This window comes from Ranitomeya variabilis, chromosome 3 (genome assembly GCF_051348905.1).
Source record: "Ranitomeya variabilis isolate aRanVar5 chromosome 3, aRanVar5.hap1, whole genome shotgun sequence".
Taxonomy (NCBI): Eukaryota; Metazoa; Chordata; class Amphibia; order Anura; family Dendrobatidae; genus Ranitomeya; species Ranitomeya variabilis.
In genome coordinates this window covers 588,939,359-588,963,995 of record NC_135234.1, presented here as the reverse complement: position 1 = coordinate 588,963,995, position 24,637 = coordinate 588,939,359, and positions in this window count along the sequence as shown.

Genomic DNA, 24,637 nt, shown 5'->3' with positions numbered 1-24,637 from the left:
CCATCTCAACCAATAGTCTTTCTGAGGTTTATATAGTTATAAGTGCTAGGCAGGAAGGCAGTGTATGTGGATATATAGATATCAGTGCTGGGCAGGAAGGCAGTGTATATGGCAGACTTCAGTGCATATAGAAAGAGGATCCATTCCAGTTCTGTCTGCTGCTGCTGCTTGTTACAGATATTTATATACAAAGTCCCAGATATCAGGGGCCAGGAATGATTTTTTGGGATCTTAATCCTGATTATTTTCTTTAAAAGCAATCCAGAGCACACCGTTTTTCTGCTCCATTTGCTGGTTGGCACTGGAGAATACAGCCAGATCTTGTCTATATTACAGCGTAAAAATGCAGCTATTTTAAACAGGGGTTTGGCTTTCACACGGATCACATCTCAGTGCGTTGAAAATTTTGCCATTTGTGGCCTACTGTTACATTTTGTTGTAGTGTCTTAGATAAGACACCAGTTTGCTGAAAAAAAATAGTTACCTACAGGACAGCTATTTTAAACAGGGGTTTGGCCATCACAATGATTTCCTATCAGTGCTGTCAAAATTGTGCCATTTCAGGCCTCAATTTAAATTTTGTTTCAGTGTCTTAGGGAAGTTATTGACACCAGTTTGCTGAAAACAAAAATATTTACCTACAGGACAGATATTTTACACTGGGGCTTCCCTCACATGGATTACATATAAGTTTGCTCTAAATTCAACCATTTGTACTGAACGTTGAAAATATTGTACTCCGTTTAAAATGGGCAAGGTGCCTGGGATGGGGAAATGGACGCAATGGTAATGGTGCATGCAGAGGCCAAGGCCAAGGCCGTGGACAAGCTGAAATTGTACCACAATAAACACCCACATCTTCTCACCTGACTTTCCACTCCCAATTATTAGGGGATGTCAGCAGCACACCACTATTGAACCCAGAGCGGCGTCAAAAGGTTGTTGGTTGGATAGCAGATAATGCTTCCAGTCATTTTGCTGCCACCACCACCACCCTGTCTTCCACACAGTCAAGTGTGAGTAGCCGTGTGTCTAGACTGCATATTCCTCACCCTGATTCTCCTTCCTCCAACCATGCTGAGTGCCCCGAGACAACTGATCCCACACTTGGACACACCGAAGAGCTGTTCAGTTTTCCATTTATAGATTCTGGCCTCTCACCCGGTCCACTTGATGCGGGGCAAGTGGAGATCGCATGTAGCGATGCTCAAATAATTAAGCAGCCATGGTCACATAAAGACGATGGTGGAAAAGTGTCACAAGAGGTGAACGATGATGAGACACAATTGCAAAAAAGTCAGGAGGAGGACCAGGGTTGCAGAAGTGGAGGACGAGGTGGTGGATGAAATAGTAATTGACTCAACCTGGCAGGAGGACATGCAGAGCGAGGACAGCAGCACACAGGGGGAGGGAGGCGTAGCATCCCAACAGGCAGGAAGAAGCAGTGTGGTGGCCACAGACAAAGGCGGGCAAGTCTGGTTGTTTTTTTTAAAGACTGCCAATAACCCCAAAAAGGCCATTTGCACCATCTGCTAGGCCAGCATCAGAAGGGGTAGCAAATCTATGAGCCTGACCACCACCAGCATGATCAGGCACATGCAGTAAAGCACCCGACTTTGTGGGCCGGACACCAGTGTCCAGGAACAGTGTCTTGGGTGACACCACTGTTTCTTCCACTGTTGTGTGTACAAGCCAATCCCCTGTCTATGGTGCATGTGAAGATGCCTCCTGCCCTGCACCTGTCATAGCACCCACTCAACTAGCACCATCAGCAAGCATGTCCACTTCCTTGTCCCAGCACAGCATTCAATTGGCCATACCCCAGTTTTTGGAACACAAGCGCAAATACGCAGCCAATGCCCCACAGACCACACTACTAAATTCACACATTTCTCGACTGCTTACGCTCAAAATGTTGCCATTTAGGCCTGTAGAGATGGAAGCTTTCCGCAACCTGATGTCGGCGACCGTCCCTCGGTATTCGGTCCCCAGTCGCCACTATTTTTCCCGGTGTGCCATCCCCGCATTACACAAACATGTGTCCCACAACATTAGCCATGCCATCCACAATGCAGTTACTGGTAAAGTCCACCTACCCACGAGCACGTGAACAAGTGCTTGTGGGCAGGGACAGTACATCTCGCTGATGGCACACTTGGTTAACATAGTGGAAGTCGGGACCCAGTCAGTCCTTGGGATTTAACATGTCCTCCAGACGCCAAGGATTGCAGACCCTACATCAATCAGAGTTGCCCCCACAGTCTACAGCTCCTGCACCTCCTGCTTCTCCTCCTCTTTATCCTCCATCTTCATGACCACATCAGTCACAAGCTGAAAGCACTGCAGCACTGCCTCAGCCAAACGGCAACAAGCTGTGCTGAAGCTAATATGCTAAAGTGACAAACCACACAATGCTGAAGAATTGAGGACAGCTCTGAAAGAGCAGGCAGATCTGTGGCTCACACCGCTGAACCTACAGCCAAGCATGGTCGTGTGTCACAATGACCAGAACCTGGTGGTGGCTCTGAGGCTTACCCACATTCCATGCCTGGTCCATGTGCTTAATCTCTTGATTCAGCGGTTTCTCAAAATCTACCCATAGCTGCCGGATCTGCTTGTCAAAGTAAGCCGCCTGTGTGCCCATTTTAGAAAGCCAGCTACAGCTTCCGCTGCCCTTGCCATGCATCAGTAGCGTTTGCAGCTTCCGGCTCACCGACTGTTGTGTGATGTCCCCACATGTTGGAACTCTGCACTGCAGATGATGGAAAGGATTTGTGAGCAGAAGATGGAAGTTATTGACTACCAGCATCAACAAGGTCATTGGTATTCAGTTCAGACTCCACACATAAGACCTCAGAAGTGAACATGGATGTCAGACATATTTACTATCCTCCAAAACTTTGAGGACTTCACCAAGATGGTGAGCGGCGATGATGCCATAATAGCATCATTATCCTGCTCCTCTGTGTTATGAAATGCTGTCTTCTCACAATCAAAGAGGATGAATTGCAGGCAGAGCATGATGAGATGGAGCAAGGAACCATACAGGGTAATTACACTCAGCCAACCCTCATCTCATCCCAATGGTGATTGGGTTTCAATGAGGAAGAGGAGAAGGAGGAAGAATAGGAGCTATTTTCATGCACCATAGATGGTACTACCTGCACAACTGTCATACCGTCTGTTCAGTGTGGATGACCTGAGGACAGGGAGGAGGAGGAGGAGAGCATGGTCAGTCATCCTGTTGGTGAGGACATGGAAATCTTGCATGTTAGCAGTCTGGCATGCATGGCTGAGTTTATGTTACGCTGCCTTTCACGTGACCCTCGCGTTCTCAAAATTTTGGATGACAGTCATTACTCGTGGGGTGACACTTCTAGACCCACGCTACAAGGAGAGCTTTATCAATCTCTTATTCTTGAGGCAGACATGTCTAATAAAATGGGGCATTACCAGAAGGCCCTAGTTTCAGAATTATTAAAAAAAATCCCATCTGAAAACACTAGCTGCAGAGTTCACAGTTCCTTGGACAACTAAGAAGTACAGGCGAGAGAGACACAACTTCAATCCAGCAGAGGCAGGGGAACACTGTCAAAGTGCTGGGAGAGTTTTCACAGACCCTCCCATCGCACAGGCCCTGAGGTGCGGGGTACTCTCACAAGGAGTGCAAACTTAGGGAAGATGCTGAGGGATTACCTTGCTGACTGTACCAACGTACTCCGTGATTTCTCTGTGTCTTATAATTATTGAATATCCAAGCTGGACACGTGGCATGAACTGGCTCTCTATGCCTTGGAAGTCCAGCCGTCACCTGCCATTGCTTTTCTGTTCCTCAGCCGGTCCCATCTGCGCCTGTTCCAGAGTTCCTACAGTGCCTGCAGTTTTCATCCCTCCTTTGGGTCGTAGCAGCTTACTCGCCGTAGGGGGTCAGCTGCCACATTCTGTAGGTCAGCCATGGAGTAGCATCTGGTGCCACCTTTTTGTACATTGTTGGTTCACAGTTTTCACCATCTGCCACTTGTCCATGTAGGGATTTGGTAGGCAACCTAGTTACACACCTTCCAGGCTTTCAGAGGGATACGGAACAGTGATTCCACTACCTTGCCCTTTACAGTCTCCATCTGCTGGGTTGGCTGCAGAGGAAGAGTTATCATTCCCCGCTGTACTAATTCTTATTTATTGCAATATATGCTACTTTGTTGGTGTCTGCCACTAATTTTTGTAAATGTGCAGACTCCTGGTTGGGTCTCCTTCATTCGTGTTGCCTGAAGCAGTAGGCCTCCATGACCGTCAGGCCTCCACTTCCTTGGACTCAACTACTCATGTTACTATCCTTAAATTTTTCTGACAATGGTAGTCTACAAAACTGATATTTGTGCCACCTGAGTGTGGCTCAACATGAAAGCAGGTAGAGGTGTTGCATGTGGTATCAAGGCTCCCAGCACAGGAGGCCTACTCCAATCCCTCACCTACCTCATTGTACTGTGACGTTCAATTGAAAGTTGTAAATGCTGGCCCAGACCACGACACCTCATGTCAAGCTAATTGCTGCAGTGCCATGCTACAATTAGTATTGTGGGTGAATTGAGGCCACTTTCCTTGTTTCTGCCCCCAATTTGATGTGTTTTGGCAGCATTTGGGGCCATTCTAAGGTGTTGTGCATGAATTTGTTTTTGCCTCACATTGAGCTGAATGGTGTTTTGTAATGTATGGTGAAAATTCGACAAATTAATTGGCGAATATTACAAATTCAGCGATCGTAATCCTAACCGAACATTGAAATATTTGCTCATCTCTACAAGAAAGGCGATTCCGGCAGCTAAACAGGAAAAGGTTCTTTACAGTTAGAGCAGTCAGACTGTGGAATGCCCTACTACCTGAGGTAGTAATGGCAGACACTATAATAGGTTTTAAAAAAGAGCTGAATGATTTCCTTGATACACATAACATTGCAGGTTATACTTAAATTAGTGAAGAAATGTACAATTGGTAGCAAAAGATTGAACTTGATTGACCCTGGTCTTTTTTCAACCTATATAACTACGTATGTAACTTTACGCTACTGCAACTGGAATTACCACTTCAGAACTCTCCAGTGCTTTTTTCATCTACTGTATTTCTAGGTGGTTCTTGATGTATCTTTGGGGTTATTATGCTGCTTGAAGACCCATGACCTACAAAGCAAACCCAACTTTCAGATCCCTGGCACTACGTTGCGATCCAAAATCCTTCGGGAATCTTCAAGGCACCCAGGTCCACAGGCAGCAAAACAACTCCAATATATCTTTGAACCTCTGCCATATTTGACGGTAATTATTGTGTTCTTTTATTAGTAGGCCTCATTCCATTTACACTAAACAATAGAATTATGTGCTTTACCAAAAACTCTATCTTGGCCTCATCTGTCTTCAAGACACCTGCTGGCCCTCTAAAGATAGAAAGGGTCACCTTATGGGCATCTACAAATAGTAATGACCGCCTGATGGCCCTGTAAAGAAAAAAAAAAGACTTTCAATGTGTCTAATCAGGTTTCACACACCACAAGGCCAAATAATATATTAAAATGATAAAATTTGATTTTCACTTGAATGTTTTTTTCACAATTAAAAGCAATGCAGATGTGAAAAAATGAAGCAAAAACACTGCGTGTAAATATAACCCAATGCTTCAGCATTGGAAATAATGTTTCTTAACATTTTTTACAGTCAAAGCCATTTTCCATTTGATTTTATATGTTTTATTGTTAGTCCATTAAAGTACTGTGACAAGATTGTTCACAGCAGTGATCTTGGATTCAGAGATGCTTCTAGTGGTCTCCCCCATGCTGTTCTCATGCCATTTCAGTGCTGTTTCCATCATTTTCAGCAATATTTGGACCCCCTCCAGAACTCTGGAGGTGGCCGCCGGAAAAATACTTGCGTGCCCAATGACTTCCATTGTATTCGTTACTCAGGTCGAGCACCTGTGCATTACATTTTTCTCAACTCGAGTAATGAGTACTCGAGCATTTTAGTGCTTGCTCATCACTAGCTGAATTACAACAATTCTGCAAAGATGAGTGGACCAAAAATCCTCAACAGCGTTGTAAGAGTCATTGCCAGTTTTTACAAATGCTTGATTGCAGTTGTTTCTACAGAGGATTGCCCAATCAGTTATTAGGTTTAGGGGGCAATCACTTTTTCACACAGGGCCCTGTAGGTTTGGATTTCTCTTTCCCTTAATAATAAACTCTTAATTTAACTCCTTCATGAGGTATCTTCGTTTTTGCTTTTTCGTTTTTTGCTCCCCTTCTTCCTAGAGCCATAACTGTTTTATTTTTCTGTCAATATGACCATGTGAGGGCTTGCTTTTGCGGAACGAGTTGTACTTTTGAAAGACACCATTGATTTTAACATACCGTTTTACTATAAATCAGGAAAAAAAATCAAAGTGCGGTGAAATTGCAAAAAATGTGCAAGTCCACAATAGTTTTTTGTTTTCCTTTTTTTTTACTATGTTCACTAAATGCAAAAATTGACCCACAATTATGATTGGCCAGGTCATTATGAGTTTATAGTAATTGGTAAACTTGGCACACACAAACGTAAATGCAGTGAAGATTTAATGAGGTAAAGTACATACAGTAGATGTTTCGGTCTGTTTAGACCTTCATCAGTGTACCTCACTTAAGTACTTATGAGTAGGGTTGAGCGACTTTCATTTTTTAAAGATCGAGTCGGGTTTTGTGAAACCCGACTTTGTCCAGAGTCGAGTCGAGTGCAGTAGGCCGATTATCGCTTAAAGTCGGGGATCGACCGAAACACGAAACCCAATGCAAGTCAATGGGGAAGCATAGTCGGCAGTGAGTGGAGGCCAGGAAAACACCTACAGTGCCCATTTTAATGCCAAAAACATCCATTCTTGTTTCTGAAGCTTGTCAATCTTAATTAACTTTATAATAATAGTTGTTCAATGGAACTTGGGTCATTTGGCAAAAGTTGTGGGGGGTAGGGCTGGTTCAAGGTTTTAGTGGGCCCAGGAATCGTGGACTACGTCACGGCGGTGGAGCAGGGAGAGGTAAGTATTTAAACATTGCAAGTGCTGTGATCCTGAGCAAGCAGGGGGGTACACTTGTTCGCATTGGCACTGGCACAGGGCCCCTCAAAGTACAGCGGTGTGTTTGCACGGCGGGGGCGCCTCCCACCAGCAGCGACACTTTTGCGTACTCTGAGGGGCCCTGTGCCAGTGACGTCGCCAACGAGTATGCCCCCCCCACCTGATGAAGGAACCTGCACTTTCATCTGCACCTTCCTCTTTGTCCCTGTGTAAGGTGGTATAACATGCGGGAAGGGGAACCTTACTTTCAGCAGGGTCAGATTCTGGCTGTGTAGACTGCAAGGGGAATGTAGTGGTCTAGGTCAATGTACCAGCAGACTCATCTAGCAGAGGCTGGGCAATGGGCAGGATGAGGAGGAAACAGATATAGGGCCAAAGAATAAAGTAGGCTAAATGCAGTTCAAAATTGGTAACAGGACTAAACAGGCGGCATTGCTTTGTTCAGTGGAGTAGCAAACCCAGGAGCAGCAGACACTGTCTTAAGGGCCCAAACACACTAATAGGCCAAATGCAGTTTAATATCTGATACTTTAGGCCAAAAGCCTAAGACTGAAGCTCAGCTTTATTCAGTTGAGGGCAAACACCAGGGAGGGGCAGACACCGTTAGTAGGCCCTAACCACCAATTTTTAAAAACACAGCACTTAATGAGAGCCAGAAGGTTGAAGCTCAGCTTTATTTAGTTGAGGGCAAACACCAGGGAGGGGCAGACACCGTTAGTAGGCCCTAACCACCAATATTTAAAAACACAGCACTTAATGAGAGCCAGAAGATTGAAGCTCAGCTTTATTCAGTTGAGGACAAACACCAGGCAGGGGCAGACACCGTTAGTAGGCCGTAACCAAAGTTGAAGGCCAAATGCAGTTTAATATCTGATACTATATGCCGAAAGCCAGAAGGTGGAAGCTCAGCTTTATTCAGTTGAGGGCAAACACCAGGGAGGGGCAGACACCGTTAGTAGGCCCTAACCACCAATTTTTAAAAACACAGCACTTAATGAGAGCCAGAAGGTTGAAGCTCAGCTTTATTTAGTTGAGGACAAACACCAGGCAGGGGCAGACAATGTTAGTAGGCCGTAACCAAAGTTGAAGGCCAAATGCAGTTTAATATCTGATACTATAGGCCGAAAGCCAGAAGGTGGAAGCTCAGCTTTATTCAGTTGAGGGCAAATACCAGGGAGGGGCAGACACCGTTAGTAGGCCCTAACCACCAATTTTTAAAAACACAGCACTTAATGAGAGCCAGAAGGTTGAAGCTCAGCTTTATTCAGTTGAGGACAAACACCAGGCAGGGGCAGACACCGTTAGTAGGCCGTAACCAAAGTTGAAGGCCAAATGCAGTTTAATTTCTGATACTATAGGCCGAAAGCCAGAAGGTGGAAGCTCAGCTTTATTCAGTTGAGGGCAAACACCAGGGAGGGGCAGACACCGTTAGTAGGCCCTAACCACCAATTTTTAAAAACACAGCACTTAATGAGAGCCAGAAGGTTGAAGCTCAGCTTTATTCAGTTGAGGACAAACACCAGGCAGGGGCAGACACCGTTAGTAGGCCGTAACCAAAGTTGAAGGCCAAATGCAGTTTAATATCTGATACTATAGGCCGAAAGCCAGAAGGTTGAAGCTCCGCTTTATTCAGTTGAGGGCAAACACCAGGCAGGGGCAGACACCGTTAGTAGGCCGTAACCAAAGTTGAAGGCCAAATGCAGTTTAATTTCTGATACTATAGGCCGAAAGCCAGAAGGTGGAAGCTCCGATTTAGACAGTGGAGGACAATTTGAATTAGGGACTGCAGACAGACTTAGTAGGCTGTCCCCTGTGGACCATGCATCCACCACATTAACCCATTGCGCCTTAATGGACACGTAATCTTCCGTGGCCATGCCTACAGGTCCATGCGTCTGTTGTCAGGTGCACCTTTGTACCCACAGATTGCCAGAGTGCATGGACAATGCGGTCTTTTACATGCTGGTGGAGGGTTGGGATGGCTTTTCTCGCAAAAGAAGTGTCGACTGGTTAGCTTGTAGCATGGTACAGCGTAGTCCATCATGGCCTTATTAATAGTAAACAAAATATATAACTAGGCTCTATGAACTTTTAAATAGGTTCCAGGGGTACACGGGCAGCATTGGTGTGGTCAGTGGAGGAGTATTGCAAGTAGGGGCCGCAGACAGGCTAACAAAGGCCTAAAATAACAAACAATAGGCAGGCATGGCAGTTTTAAATCGGTTACATGGATACACAGGCAGGCAGCATTGTGGTCAGTGGAGGAGTATTGCAAGTAGGGGCCGCAGACAGGCTGTCAAAGGACTAAAATAACAAACAATAGGCAGGCATGGCAGTTTTAAATCGGTTACATGGATACACAGGCAGGCAGCATTGTGGTCAGTGGAGGAGTATTGCAAGTAGGGGCCGCAGACAGGCTATCAAAGGCCTAAAATAACAAACAATAGGCAGGCATGGCAGTTTTAAATCGGTTACATGGATACACAGGCAGGCAGCATTGTGGTCAGTGGAGGAGTATTGCAGGTAGGGGCCGCAGACAGGCTATCAAAGGCCAAAAATAACAAACAATAGGCAGGCATGGCCGTTTTAAATCGGTTACATGGATACACAGGCAGGCACTCCAGGCAGCATTGTGGTCAGTGGAGGAGTATTGCAAGTAGGGGCAGCAGACAGGCTATCAAAGGCCTAAAATAACAAACAATAGGCAGGCATGGCAGTTTTAAATCGGTTACATGGATACACAGGCAGGCACTCCAGGCAGCATTGTGGTCAGTGGAGGAGTATTGCAAGTAGGGGCCGCAGACAGGCTATCAAAGGCCTAAAATAACAAACAATAGGCAGGCATGGCAGTTTTAAATCGGTTACATGGATACACAGGAAGGCAGCATTGTGGTCAGTGGAGGAGTATTGCAGGTAGGGGCCGCAGACAGGCTATCTAAGGCCTAAAATAACAAACAATAGGCAGGCATGGCAGTTTTAAATCGGTTACATGGATACACAGGCAGGCACTCCAGGCAGCATTGTGGTCAGTGGAGGAGTATTGCAAGTAGAGTCCGCAGACAGGCTATCAAAGGCCTAAAATAACAAACAATAGGCAGGCATGGCAGTTTTAAATCGGTTACATGGATACACAGGCAGGCACTCCAGGCAGCATTGTGGTCAGTGGAGGAGTATTGCAAGTAGGGGCCGCAGACAGGCTATCAAAGGCCTAAAATAACAAACAATAGGCAGGCATGGCAGTTTTAAATCGGTTACATGGATACACAGGCAGGCACTCCAGGCAGCATTGTGGTCAGTGGAGGAGTATTGCAAGTAGGGGCCGCAGACAGGCTATCAAAGGCCTAAAATAACAAACAATAGGCAGGCATGGCAGTTTTAAATCGGTTACATGGATACACAGGCAGGCAGCATTGTGGTCAGTGGAGGAGTATTGCAGGTAGGGGCCGCAGACAGGCTATCAAAGGCCTAAAATAACAAATAATAGGCAGGCATGGCAGTTTTAAATCGGTTACATGGATACACAGGCAGGCACTCCAGGCAGCATTGTGGTCAGTGGAGGAGTATTGCAAGTAGGGGCCGCAGACAGGCTATCAAAGGCCTAAAATAATAAACAATAGGCAGGCATGGCAGTTTTAAATCGGTTACATGGATACACAGGCAGGCAGCATTGTGGTCAGTGGAGGAGTATTGCAGGTAGGGGCCGCAGACAGGCTATCAAAGGCCTAAAATAACAAACAATAGGCAGGCATGGCAGTTTTAAATCGGTTACATGGACACACAGGCAGGCAGCATTCTGGTCAGTGGAGGAGTATTGCAAGAAGTGTCTGACACAGTTAGTACTCCCAAAAAATAAATAGATGTTAATGTCTCGCAGAACAACTATAAATAAAAAAAAGGGTGGCATGCTTAGGTACAGGGGTGGGCTCATCTGCAGAGTTTATGACAAAGTAATTTGGCAGTAAATTAGTATTTACTGGTGTCAATATAGGACACTGACCCAGACTACTGTAACTATCATCATAGATGTCAACAAATTGGTATTGATTGTCAGTGCCAGGCATTGAATGATGTCAGCGCATAGACTAAACACTGGTGGAGCTGAGCGAGATAATTTGGCACGTGGTAGAGCACAGTTTGAGCTGGGGGGGAACTCTCTTGTGGCGGGCGGTACCGCCCCAGGGCCCCTCATGTTACAACGGTGTGTCTGACGTTGGGTGCGCACCACCACCGCCAGAGACACTACATTGTACTATGAGGGACCCAGTGGCAGTGCCGTCGACCAAAAGCGAGCACACCCACCTCTTCTGACAAAAAGCACTGTAACTAACGGGTGCTTGCGCCAAGTGTCGAGAGTGAGACAACGGCCCCGTGGGGGGAGTTTTCCCATTGGGGGAGGTGTAAACATGTCGTATGCTGGTCAAACAGCTGCTGCAAATTAAGAGATTTTAACACTCAGTAAGACCAGTCCACAAGCAAGACCTTTTTATAGGAAAGCTAGGTGTCAGCCGGGAAAGGTGGGGCAAAATAATTTGAAATCCAGGAGTGGTTCATTTTAATGAAGGTGAGATCATCCACATTTTGGGTAGCCAGACGAGTCCTTTTTTCGGTTAATATTGAACCAGCAGCACTGAATACTCTTTCTGATAGCACACTAGCTGCTGGGCAAGCAAGCTCCTGCAACGCATATTCTGCCAATTCAGGCCAGGTGTCTAATTTGGATGCCCAGTAATCAAATGGGAATGATGGTTGAGGGAGAACATCAATAAGGGCTGAAAAATAGTTAGTAACCATACTGGACAAATGTTGTCTCCTGTCACTTTGAATAGATGCTGCAGTAGCTGTCCTGTCTGCGGTCATTGCGAAATCACTCCACAACCTAGTCAGAAAACCCCTCTGTCCAACGCCACTTCTGATCTGTGCACCTCTAACACCTCTGCCCTGTAGCCCCCTGCAGCTCGTGTGAGAACCATCACCGGCGCTGTGTGCTGGGAATGCCTGAATCAAACGGTCTACAAGAGTAGCTTGTTTGGTTGCTAATATTTGTTCGAGGTTCTCATGTGGCATAATATTTTGCAATTTGCCTTTATAGCGAGGGTCAAGGATGCAGGCCAACCAGTAATCGTCATCGCTCATCATTTTAATAATGCGTGTGTCCTTTTTGAGGATACGTAAGGCATAATCCGCCATGTGGGCCAAAGTTCCAGTTGGCAAATCTGCGGTTGTGCTGGTTTGAGGGGCAGTTACAGGCAAATCTACGTCACTTGTCTCCCTTACAAAAACAGAACCCGGCCTTGCAACGCCACTAATTTCTGTTGGCCCAGGAGAAGCTTCCTCAGTAAAAAAGTACTCATCCCCATCATCCTCCTCGTCCTCCTCCTCCTCTTCGCCCGCTACCGCGTCCTCTACACGGCCCTGACCAGACAATGGCTGGCTGTCATCAAGGCTTTCCTCTTCCTCGGCTGCAGACGCCTGCTCCTTTATGTGCGTCAAACTTTGCATCAGCAGACGCATTAGGGGGATGCTCATGCTTATTATTGCGTTGTCTGCACTAACCAGCCGTGTGCATTCCTCAAAACACTGAAGGACTTGACACAGGTCAATGCGAGCAAAGTCTGCGCACTTTGAGGAGCAGGTCGGGTAACCCCGGATAACTTTTCAGGAAGCACTGCACCACCAGGTTTAAGGTGTGAGCCAGGCAAGGAATGTGTTTCAGTTGGGAAAGGGCTATGGCAGCCATGAAATTCCTTCCGTTATCACTCACTACCTTGCCTGCCTCAAGATGTACAGTGCCCAGCCATGACTGAGTTTCTTTCTGCAAGAACTCGGACAGAACTTCCGCGGTGTGTCTGTTGTCGCCCAAACACTTCATTGCCAATACAGCCTGCTGACGCTTGCCACTAGCTGTCCCATAATGGCACACCTGGTGTGCAACAGTGGCAGCTGCAGATGGAGTGGATGTGCGACTGCGGTCTGTGGACGAGCTCTCGCTTCTGTAGGAGGAGGAGGAAGAGGAGGAGGGGGGGCGAACGCCTACAGCCAACTCTTTCCTTGACCGTGGGCTAGGCAGAACTGTCCTAATATTGCTGTCCCCTGTGGAGCCTGCATCCACCACATTCACCCAGTGTGCCGTGATGGACACGTAGCGTCCCTGGCCATGCCTACTGGTCCATGCATCTGTTGTCAGGTGCACCTTTGTAGTCACAGACTGCCTGAGTGCATGGACGATGCGGTCTTTAATATGCTGTTGGAGGGCTGGGATGGCTTTTCTAGAAAAGAAGTGGCGACTGGGTAGCTCGTAGCGTGGTACAGCGTAGTCCATCAGCGCTTTGAAAGCTTCGCTTTCAACTAACCGGTAGGGCATCATCTCTAATGAGATTAGTCTAGCAATGTGGGCGTTCAAAACCTGTGTACGCGGATGCTAGGATGAGTACTTCCTTTTCCTAACAAGAGTCTCATGTAGGGTGAGCTGGACTGGAGAGCTGGAGATCGTGGAACTAGCGGTGGTGCCGGTGGACATGGGTGAGTGAGAGAGGGTTGGAGATGGTATTCTTGCCGGTGCTCTACATGCAGTGTTTCCTACTACTAACCTGGTGATTCCCTGACTGCTTTGGCCTGGCGACAAAAGCTGCACAGATACTGCAGGTGGTGTGGGAAATGGTCGGCTTACAGGGAGGGAAGGGATGTAGCGTTGCTGACTAGCTTCATTGGCCGAGGGTGCTGCAACCTTTAGGGACGTTTGGTAGTTAGTCCAGGCTTGCAAATGCATGGTGGATAAATGTCTATGCATGCAACTTGTATTTAGACTTTTAAGATTCTGCCCTCTGCTTAAGGTAGTTGAACATTTTTGACAGATGACTTTGCGCTGATCATTTGGATGTTGTTTAAAAAAATGCCAGACTGCACTCTTTCTACTATCGGATACCGTTTCAGGCATTGCAGACTGAGCTTCTTTAACCGGATGGCCACGTTGTCCTCCAACTGGTTTAGGTTTTGCCACGCGTTTTTGGCCAGATACGGGCCCGGTTGTGATGTTGATGCCTGCTGCGGCTCCTCCGCTTCAGATTTACTGCCGCCTGCACCCTGTTCCCTCAATGGCTGCCAATCGGGGTCCACAACTGGGTCATCTATGACCTCCTCTTCTATGTTGTGTGCAACTTCGTCTGTGTCACCGTGTAAGCCGGTGGTATTGCGTTCGTGCCGGAGCACCATAGTGTCCGCTGGTTTGATTCTGCCTCAGTACACTGCGAGGGCAATGTTCTGGTCTGAGTCAAAGGAACAGCATAGTAATCTGGCTGTGGCTGTGCATCTGTGCACTCCATGTCTGATTCAACTTCTAATGGGCATAGCCTGTTAACTGTTTCACTGTGTAACCCAGAAACGGTATGTGTAAAGAGCTCCATGGAGTAACCTGTTGTGTCGACTGATGCATCCTTCACTGTTGTTATTAGTGAAGGACACAAGGAAGCGACTTGTTCCTGACCGGGAGCACCCACTGACGATGCACTGCTCTGACATTTGGCACTTTCCGAGGAGGAGGCGAAAGAGTTAGAGGCAGAGTCAGCAATGAAAGTCAATACTTGTTCCTCCTGCTCCGGCTTCAAAAGTGGTTTTCCTACTCCCAGAAAAGAGAGCGTTCGAGGCCTTGTGTAGCCAGACAACGAACCTGGCTCAACAACTCGAGACTTTGGTGCTGTACTGCTTTTACCATGACCACCTGATGCTCCACCACCACTACCATCATTACCAGCTGACAATGACCGCCCACGGCCACGACCTCTTCCACTAGACTTCCTCATTGTTTGCAAAACGTAACCAAAGTAACGCTATTTGTTACTGTAAAACAACTTATCAGGTGAACTCAAACTTCTGTAGGATTTATATATACCTTTATAGGTGCCTGACACTGAAAGGAAAATCAGGCCCAATGTTGCACACTAGGTTTTCTGCGCCCCCAAAATTTGAGACAGATGGCACACACAGGACCAGCACTCAAGCAGAAATGCCAATCTTAATCTCCCACTATTTTTTTTTTCTGGGAGAATTTACCCTAAAAAAAAAAAATGGCCAAGTATTACACAGTGTTTTCGGTGGCACACAATGAGAGACAGATACCACACACAGCAATGGCACGGAGGCAGACTTGCCAATATTTATCTCCCACTAATTTTTTTTTGGGAAAAGGGAGAATGTACCCCCCCCCCCAAAAAAAAAATGGCCAAGTATTACACAGTGTTTTCGGTGCCACACAATGACAGACAGATACCACACACAGCAATGGCACGGAGGCAGACTTGCCAATACTTATCTCCCACTAATTTTTTTTTTTGGAAAAGGGAGAATTTAGCAAAAAAAAAAAAAAATGGCCAAGTATTACACAGTGTTTTCGGTGGCACACAATGAGAGACAGATACCACACACAGCAATGGCACGGAGGCAGACTTGCCAATATTTATCTCCCACTAATTTTTTTTTTGGAAAAGGGAGAATGTAACCAAAAAAAGAAAAAAATGGCCAAGTATTACACAGTGTTTTCGGTGCCACACAATGACAGACAGATGCCACACACAGCAATGACACGGAGGCAGACTTGCCAATATTTATCTCCCACTAATTTTTTTTTTTGGAAAAGGGAGAATGTACCCAAAAAAAGAAAAAAAATGGCCAAGTATTACACAGTGTTTTCGGTGCCACACAATGAGAGACAGATACCACACACAGCAATGGCACGGAGGCAGACTTGCCAATATTTATCTCTCACTAATTTTTTTTGGGAAAAGGGAGAATGTACCCCCCCCCAAAAAAAAATGGCCAAGCATTACACAGTGTTTTCGGTGCCACACAATGAGAGACAGATGCCAGACACAGCAATGGCACGGAGGCAGACTTGCCAATATTTATCTCCCACTAATTTTTTTTTGGGAAAAGGGAGAATTTAGCAAAAAAAAAATGGCCAAGTATTACACAGTGTTTTCGGTGGCACACAATGAGAGACAGATACCACACACAGCAATGGCACGGAGGCAGACTTGCCAATATTTATCTCCCTGCAGTTATCTCAGAAATGTATGGCAGGCAGCTATAAAAAGGACTGCTGCACTCAAAAGTGTGGACAAACACACAAGATAGCTGTGCAGAAAGGAAGGAAAAACAGGATTTGTGCTTTGAAAAAAGCAGTTGGTTTGCACAGCGGCGTAAACACAGGCACAGCAACGCAGCTATCAGGGTCAGGGAGCTGTTGTGATTTTGCTTTTTGCTCCCTCTAGTGGTCATTAGTGATTTGACTCTGGAGCTTCTGTCTTTTCCTATATCCTCACCTGGGCCATTAGTTCAGGGGCGTTGCTATATAAGCTCCCTGGACCTTCAGTTCAATGCCTGGCATCGTTGAAATCAGAGCTAATCTGTTGTGCTCTTGTCCTATGATCCTGGTTCCTGTATTTCAAGCTAAGTCTGCTTCCTTGCTTTTTGCTTTTGTTTTCTTTGGTATTTTTGTCCAGCTTGTTCCTATCTGTATCCTGACCTTTGCTGGAAGCTCTAGGGGGCTGGTGTTCTCCCCCCGGACCGTTAGACGGTTCGGGGGTTCTTGAATCTCGCAGACTTACAGGTTCCTCTGAGACCCTGTCCACTGGGGTCATAACAGTATGCCAGGCCAGTATTAAATGTTTAATGCATTGCAGAAGTGGGATTATAAGAAAGAAAATTTTGAGTTTTTTTTTCCCTCTCTTTTTTTTTTTTTTTTTTTTTCTTTTCCCCTTTACCTCAGAGTGGCTTAAGCTTGCTGCAGACATGAATGTCCAGACCTTGATTACAAGTGTGGACCAGCTTGCCGCTCGTGTGCAGGGTATACAAGATTATGTTACCAGAAATCCTAGGTCTGAACCCAAGATTCCGATTCCTGAACTGTTTTCAGGAGACCGATTTAAGTTTAGGAATTTCAGGAATAATTGTAAATTGTTTTTGTCCCTGAAACCTTGTTCGTCTGGAGACTCTGCTCAACAAGTAAAAATTGTTATTTCATTCTTACGGGGTGACCCTCAAGATTGGGCTTTTTCGTTGGCGCCAGGAGATCCGGCATTGGCTGATATTGATGCGTTTTTTCTGGCGCTCGGTTTACTTTATGAGGAACCCAATCTTGAGATTCAGGCAGAGAAAGCCTTGCTGGCTATGTCTCAGGGCCAGGACGAGGCTGAGGTGTATTGCCAAAAATTTCGGAAATGGTCCGTGCTGACACATTGGAACGAGTGTGCACTGGCCGCTAATTTTAGAAATGGCCTTTCTGAGGCCATTAAGAATGTTATGGTGGGTTTTCCCATTCCCACAGGTCTGAATGATACCATGTCCCTGGCTATTCAAATTGACCGGCGGTTGCGGGAGCGCAAAACCGCAAATTCCCTCATGTTGTTGTCTGAACAGACACCTGATGTGATGCAATGTGATAGAAAAACCGCAAATTCCCTCATGGTGTTGTCTGAACGGACACCTGATTTGATGCAATGTGATAGAATCTTGACTAGAAATGAGAGGAAAATTCATAGACGCCGGAATGGCTTGTGCTACTACTGTGGTGATTCTACACATGTTATCTCAGCATGCTCTAAACGTATATCTAAGGTTGTTAGTCCTGTCACCGTTGGTAATTTGCATCCTAAGTTTATTCTGTCTGTAACTTTGATTTGCTCACTGTCATCTTATCCTGTCATGGCGTTTGTAGATTCAGGTGCTGCCCTGAGTCTTATGGATCTCTCATTTGCTAAGCGCTGTGGTTTTATTCTTGAATAGTGTTGAGCATTCCGATACCGCAAGTATCGGGTATCGGCCGATACTTGCGGTATCGGAATTCCGATACCGGTATTCCGATACTTGCCGCGTATCGGATACCGGAATCGGAAGTTCCAAGATTCAAAATTCAGAAATTCAGCCAATGAGAATGATTCCAAGTGTGGGCACATCCTGTTTAGCATGGAGGGCATGAAACTACTGGCAAGGCTGTGATTGGCTGCTGAAATGATGTCATGATGCAGTTTAAAAGTCGCTGGCGCCATTTTCCGATCACTCTGCTGTGAATTCAGTTAGTGACAGGACGCTGTTTGCTGACTGAGGGACAGTTTAGAGATAGCGATTTGCTTCTTTGTGCTTTCCAAAGGCTAATTTAGCAACCGCTGTGTTCACCTACTATTCACCTTGCTTTTGCCTTGTAGCGCTGTTTTCACAGCGATCTGCAAGGTCTGTGTGTGTGTGTGTGTGTGAGTGCAGCCCACTCTCTAGTCTGAGTGCAGCCACATAGGCCATCCATAGCTGGTTGTATTCAGTTCAGGGAGGGTGGTTCATTGCCTCATACTGTTCTTTTTTTTTTTTTTTTTTCAAGTAGTGTAGTCTGCTGCTAATTTATTCAAAAAAATCCTATTAGTGTCTTTCCACCCGTCTCCAGCTAATTTGTGGAAAAACACTACATAGGATAAAGTAGAGGAGGGTTTTTGGGCCTTGCAGCGCCGTTTACGGCTGTCTGCACGGTCTCCGTGTGACTGCAGCTCGCCCTGTAGTCTGTGAGCAGCCGTAGCCTGGTTGTCTGCAGCTCAGGGTTGTTCACTGCGTCATACCGCCAAATCAATTTTAATTTTTTTTCAAGTAGTGTAGTCTGCTGCTAATTAATTTAAAAAAATCCTATTAGTGTCTTTCCACCCGTCTCCAGCTAATTTGTGGAAAAACACTACATAGGATAAAGTAGAGGAGGGTTTTTGGGCCTTGCAGCGCCGTTTACGGCTGTCTGCACGGTCTCCGTGTGACTGCAGCTCGCCCTGTAGTCTGTGAGCAGCCGTAGCCTGGTTGTCTGCAGCTCAGGGTTGTTCACTGCGTCATACCGCCAAATCAATTTTAATTTTTTTTCAAGTAGTGTAGTCTGCTGCTAATTAATTTAAAAAAATCCTATTAGTGTCTTTCCACCCGTCTCCAGCTAATTTGTGGAAAAACACTACATAGGATAAAGTAGAGGAGGGTTTTTGGGCCTTGCAGCACCGTTTACGGCTGTCTGCACGGTCTCCGTGTGACTGCAGCTCGCCCTGTAGTCTGTGAGCAGCCGTAGCCTGGTTGTCTGCAGCTCAGGGTTGTTCACTGCGTCATACCGCCAAATCAATTTTAATTTTTTTTCAAGTAGTGTAGTCTGCTGCTAATTAATTTAAAAAAATCCTATTAGTGTCTTTCCACCCGTCTCCAGCTAATTTGTGGAAAAACACTACATAGGATAAAGTGGAGGAGGGTTTTTGGGCCTTGCAGCGCCGTTTACGGCTGTCTGCACGGTCTCTGTGTGACTGCAGCTCTATCTGTTGTCAGTTCAGCCCCCAAAAAAGAAATAAATAATAAAGTTCACCAAACACACCAGTTACACCACTTTACATTTGTGTAGGCCACATTAGCTCATATTAAAGTCTAGTCCACACTTTAGAAAATTAGTGTTTCTTATACCTGTTAGGAGGAGTTGCTCAGGAATAAGCACACAAAGCCGTTAGTACTTTTCTGCTTATCTTTATCAGTCAACCAAGATGAAGAAGGCAGTGAGTAAGGCACGTGGGCGTGGGCGCGGAGCAGGGAGGGGACGTGGGGATTCTGTGCCTGCTGCGGGCACCGGTGACTCATCAGCACCCACTTTCACCAGGCAACAGTCGTTCATGCGCAGCTTTGTGTCAGAGCGCCGTACACCGCTGCTGCGTGAAGACCAAATTGAAGCCGTTGTCGGATGGATGGCAGCTAATGCATCAACTTCCAATAGTGCCACATCCTCTCAGACACAGAGCACTGGAGAGCAGCCATCTGTCTCTTCACCACCTGCCAAATTGCCCAGGCAGACAGAGAGCCCAGGACAGGAGCCGTCTCTACTTCTGTTCTCTGAATCTCTTGGCTTGGAAACAGGGGGCCAGCCAAGCAGCATTGGAGAAATGGAAGAAGAGGCAGGGTGCAGTGATGCCCAACAGCTTTTTCTGTCTTCCTCTGAAGAGGCGGGTGGGCCAGTGGCTCCGGTCACCACATCGCAGGCCGCATCAGCTGATGATGACACTCAGGTGCCACTTACTGGTGCGTGCTCTGCTGCTGAGACTACCCAGGAGGAGCAGTTGGGGGCAGAGGGTAGTGTAGATGATGAGGTCCTCGACCCATCTTGGCGTGAGGGACAGGAAGGTGGTGGGAGCAGCTCTGAGGAAGAGATTCCCCGTACGGCCCAAAGAGGGAGAGGGAGGGGGAAGACTGCGGATTCTGCAGCCTCCGCTTTGGCACCCGTTAGGAGCATGTCTCTTCCAAAAGCCAAAAAGGGCGCTCCCAAGACTTGCAGTGCCTGGTCCTTTTTTGACACAGTTGCAGATGACATTTGCTATGTCAGATGCAACGTGTGTCATCAAAAAGTCAAAAGAGGTCGAAATGTCAGCAGCCTCAATACCTCCAACATGTGGAAACATGTGCGCACCAGGCACCCGGCGTTGTTAGAAAAACACACTGAAGAGGTAGGCCAACCAACAGCGGCAGCTACCACCTCTTCAGCTCGTGTTGCCTCTTCCTCTAGCTCACACGCAGCTGGTTCGGCTTCCTCCCAGGATCGCCGTGGAAGAACCTCTGGCCCTGTTGTCCAGAGACCCGCTGTAATTCCACCCGCAGCACCACTTTCCCAGTCATCCACACACTCCCAGCCCAGTCTACAGCCATCGGTAGTACAGGCATGGGAGAAAAGGCGGCCTTTCTCGTCAAACCACCCACGAGCACAGGCTCTGACTGCAGGCATTGCCAAACTTCTGTCACTGGAAATGCTGTCATTCAGGCTGGTGGAGACTGACAGCTTCCGTGACTTGATGTCATTGGCAGTCCCACAGTACAATGTGCCCAGCCGCTTTTACTTCAGCAGGCAAGCCGTCCCTGCCCTGCACAAGCATGTGGAGGGACACATAAAACACGCGCTACTGAACGCCGTCAGTAGCAAGGTCCACCTCACCACCGATGCGTGGACCAGTCAACATGGACAGGGGCGATACCTTTCCCTCACTGCCCATTGGGTTCATGTCATTGAGCCGGGTACAGACCGTGCGAGTGGCGCAGGACGTGTCCTGCCCACTCCAAGGATTGCAGGAATCCATTCTGTACGCATTGACTCCTCCTCTTACACCAGTTCCTCAGAATCATCGCTGCAGGAGCCGTCACAGTCCACCTCCACATGGACCCGTGATGAACGTGTACCTGTTACGACCGACATGAGCACAGCCGTGGCCAAACGTCAACAGGCCGTGTTGAAATTAATTTTTTTGGGGAATCGTAGCCACACAGCGCAGGAGCTCTGGAATGCCATCAAGCAGGAGAGCGATGTGTGGTTTGTGCCAGCGAATCTCCAGCCAGGCATGGTAGTGTGTGATAATGGCCGAAATCTGGTGGCAGCTCTGGGCCTCGGCAACCTCACTCACATCCCATGTCTGGCACATGTGCTCAATTTGGTCGTGCAGAGCTTTTTGAGGGACTATCCGGATCTTGATGCACTGCTGCACAAGGTCCGCCTAGAGTGTGCTCACTTGCGGCGTTCCAGCACGGCAAAAGCGCGCATTGCGGCTCTGCAGCGCCGACACCGCCTGCCGGAACATCGCATCATATGTGACCTACCTACCAGGTGGAATTCCACGTTACATATGTTGGAGCGGTTGTGTGAGCAGCAGCAAGCTGTAATGGAGTACCAGCTGCTTCAGGCGCAAAGAAGTCGCACTCAGCGCCGTACAGACTTCACAACCACAGAGTGGGCCACTATGAATGACGTCTGCCAGGTTTTGCGTCCCTTTGATTATTCCACGCGGATGGCGAGTGCAGATGATGCACTAGTCAGCATGACTGTCCCCCTTATCTGCCTGCTTGAAAAATCACTGCAAGCGCTAAGGGATGATGTTGTGGAAGAGGTGGAGGATGAGGATTCACCATTTCCATCATCTTCTGGACAGTCAGCGCCACGTGGTTCCTCACAAACGCTTAGGCAGGGGACAGTTTGTGAGGAGGATGAGGAGGAGTCAATGGAGGAGGAAGACGTCCGTCCAGAGGAGGGAGTTACCGAATTGTCCAGTACTCAGTGTGTACAGCGAGGGTGGGGTGATGACGAGCGGGCAGAGATCACGCCTCCAGCAGGGGACAGCGTTTCTTGGGCAGTTGGCAGTCTGCAGCACATGGTGGATTACATGCTGCAGTGCCTGAGAAACAACCGCCGCATCGCCCACATTCTCAACATGTCTGATTATTGGGTGTTCACCCTCCTCGATCCTCGCTACCGGGACAACGTAGAAAGCCTCATCACACCGTTGAACCGTGAGCGAAAAATGCGGGAGTACCAAGACACACTGGTCAATTCCATCATCTTCTCCATTCCAACTGAGAGAAGTGCTGCTAGTGCATTCCAAAGCAGCTCAGTGCGTCCAGGCAGTGGTGGAGGCTCTGCACAAAGAGGGAGCAGAAGCAGTGCCTCTGCCCAAGGCAAGACCAGTATGGCCCAACTGTGGCACAGTTTTCTGTGCCCCCCACAAAAGTCTACACCATCACAGACGGCTCCAGTCAGCAGGAGGCAACGGTTCCGTCAGATGGTGACAGACTACATGTCTTGCCCTCTTGCTGTACTCCCAGACGGCTCTTCCCCTTTCAAGTTTTGGGTCTCAAAGCTGGATACATGGCCAGAGCTAAGCCAGTATGCATTGGAGGTGCTGTCTTGCCCTGCGGCCAGTGTATTATCGGAACGTGTCTTTAGTGCTGCAGGTGGTGTACTAACTGACCGTCGCATGCGACTATCCTCCGATAACGTTGACCGGCTTACTTTCCTGAAAATGAACAAGGCCTGGATCTCGCAGGAATTTGCCACTCCTCCTCCTGATTAAATAATTAGGTCACTGTATACGTTATCCAGGTCTCCTGTTGTGTTCATCTTTCTACCACCTGAACTTAAATTCCTGTGCTCCAACACCGCCAGTTGAGGCTCAGAAGTGCCGTCTGCACAGTCAAAACATACGACCCAGTGTTATTGGGTTTCAGTAACGTCAGCTGATCCCCAGCTGTGTAGCCGGCAATGTGTCATGCGACCGCCACGCTGACACAACAATTGAAATGTAAGGGAATCTGTCCCCCCCCCCAAGGCGTTTGTTACTGAAAGAGCCACCTTGTGCAGCAGTAATGCTGCACAAGGAAAAGGTAGCTATTTTTGTTTAGCTCCTTGCACACGCAGAACTTAACACTTATAAAATGTGTCCCCTGCAACCGTAAAACTGTCCCGGAGGTGGGACTTTCCTTCGTAATGTGACGCAGCACAGCCGTCATTCCTACCCCCCCGGCGCCGCGCACCGGCTCCTCAGCGTTGTTTTATTCCGTCCTGGAGCCTGCGCTGTTATGTTATCCCGTGGCCAGGCACACTTAGCGCTGCCCGTCTTCTGGCATCATTTGGTGTCAGGATGGCTGCGCCTGTGCGGCCGCGCTGGCAGAGAGCCCGCCTCGCAGTGTCTTCTGATTTAATCCCACTGGGGGCCTGGGATCCATGGACATGCGCAGTGCATATCTGAACCTCCACCTCTCACTCATTTCCCTATGGCTTCTTCAGACTGTTCGGTGTCAGCTGGTCCCTAATAGCATGCCACGGCCGTGACACCGCACAGTCTTAAGAAGCCGTAGGGAGGGGAGTGAGAGGCGAGGATATGCACTGCGCATGTCCATGGATCCCAGGCCCCCAGTGGGATTAAATCAGAAGACACTGCGAGGCGGGCTCTCTGCCAGCGTGGCCGCACAGGCGCAGCCAGCCTGACACCAAATGATGTCAGAAGATGGGCAGCGCTAAGTGTGCCTGGCCACGGGATAACATAACAGCGCAGGCTCCGGGACGGAATAAAACAACGCTGAGGAGCCGGTGCGCGGCGCCGGGGGGGTAGGAATGACGGCTGTGCTGCGTCACATTACGAAGGAAAGTCCCGCCTCCGGGACGGTTTTACGGTTGCAGGGGACACATTTTATAAGTGTTTAGTTCTGCGTGTGCAAGGAGCATGATGAAAAGAGCCACCTTTTCCTTTTGCATCTTTTGTGCTGCACAAGCTGGCTCTTTCAGCTACAAACGCCTTGGGGGGGGTTAAAGGTTCCCTTTCGACTTTCTCAGGCTTCGGCCTACATTGTGTTCCTCTGCTTTTCCACCTGTCCCTGGGCTCCAACACCGCCAGTTGCCGTCCAGAAGTGCTGTACGCACAGTCAACAGTCCCTCCTCTGTTATTGGGGTTCAGTAACGTCAGCTGTTCCCCTGCTGTGTGTGTGGCAATCCCTCCTACCTCCTCCAACCTCCTCCAACCTCCTCCTCCTCCTCCACCTGTCCCTGGGCTCCAACACCGCCAGTTGCCGTCCAGAAGTGCTGTACGCACAGTCAACAGTCCCTCCTCTGTTATTGGGGTTCAGTAACGTCAGCTGTTCCCCTGCTGTGTGTGTGGCAATCCCTCCTACCTCCTCCAACCTCCTCCAACCTCCTCCTCCTCCTCCACCTGTCCCTGGGCTCCAACACCGCCAGTTGCCGTCCAGAAGT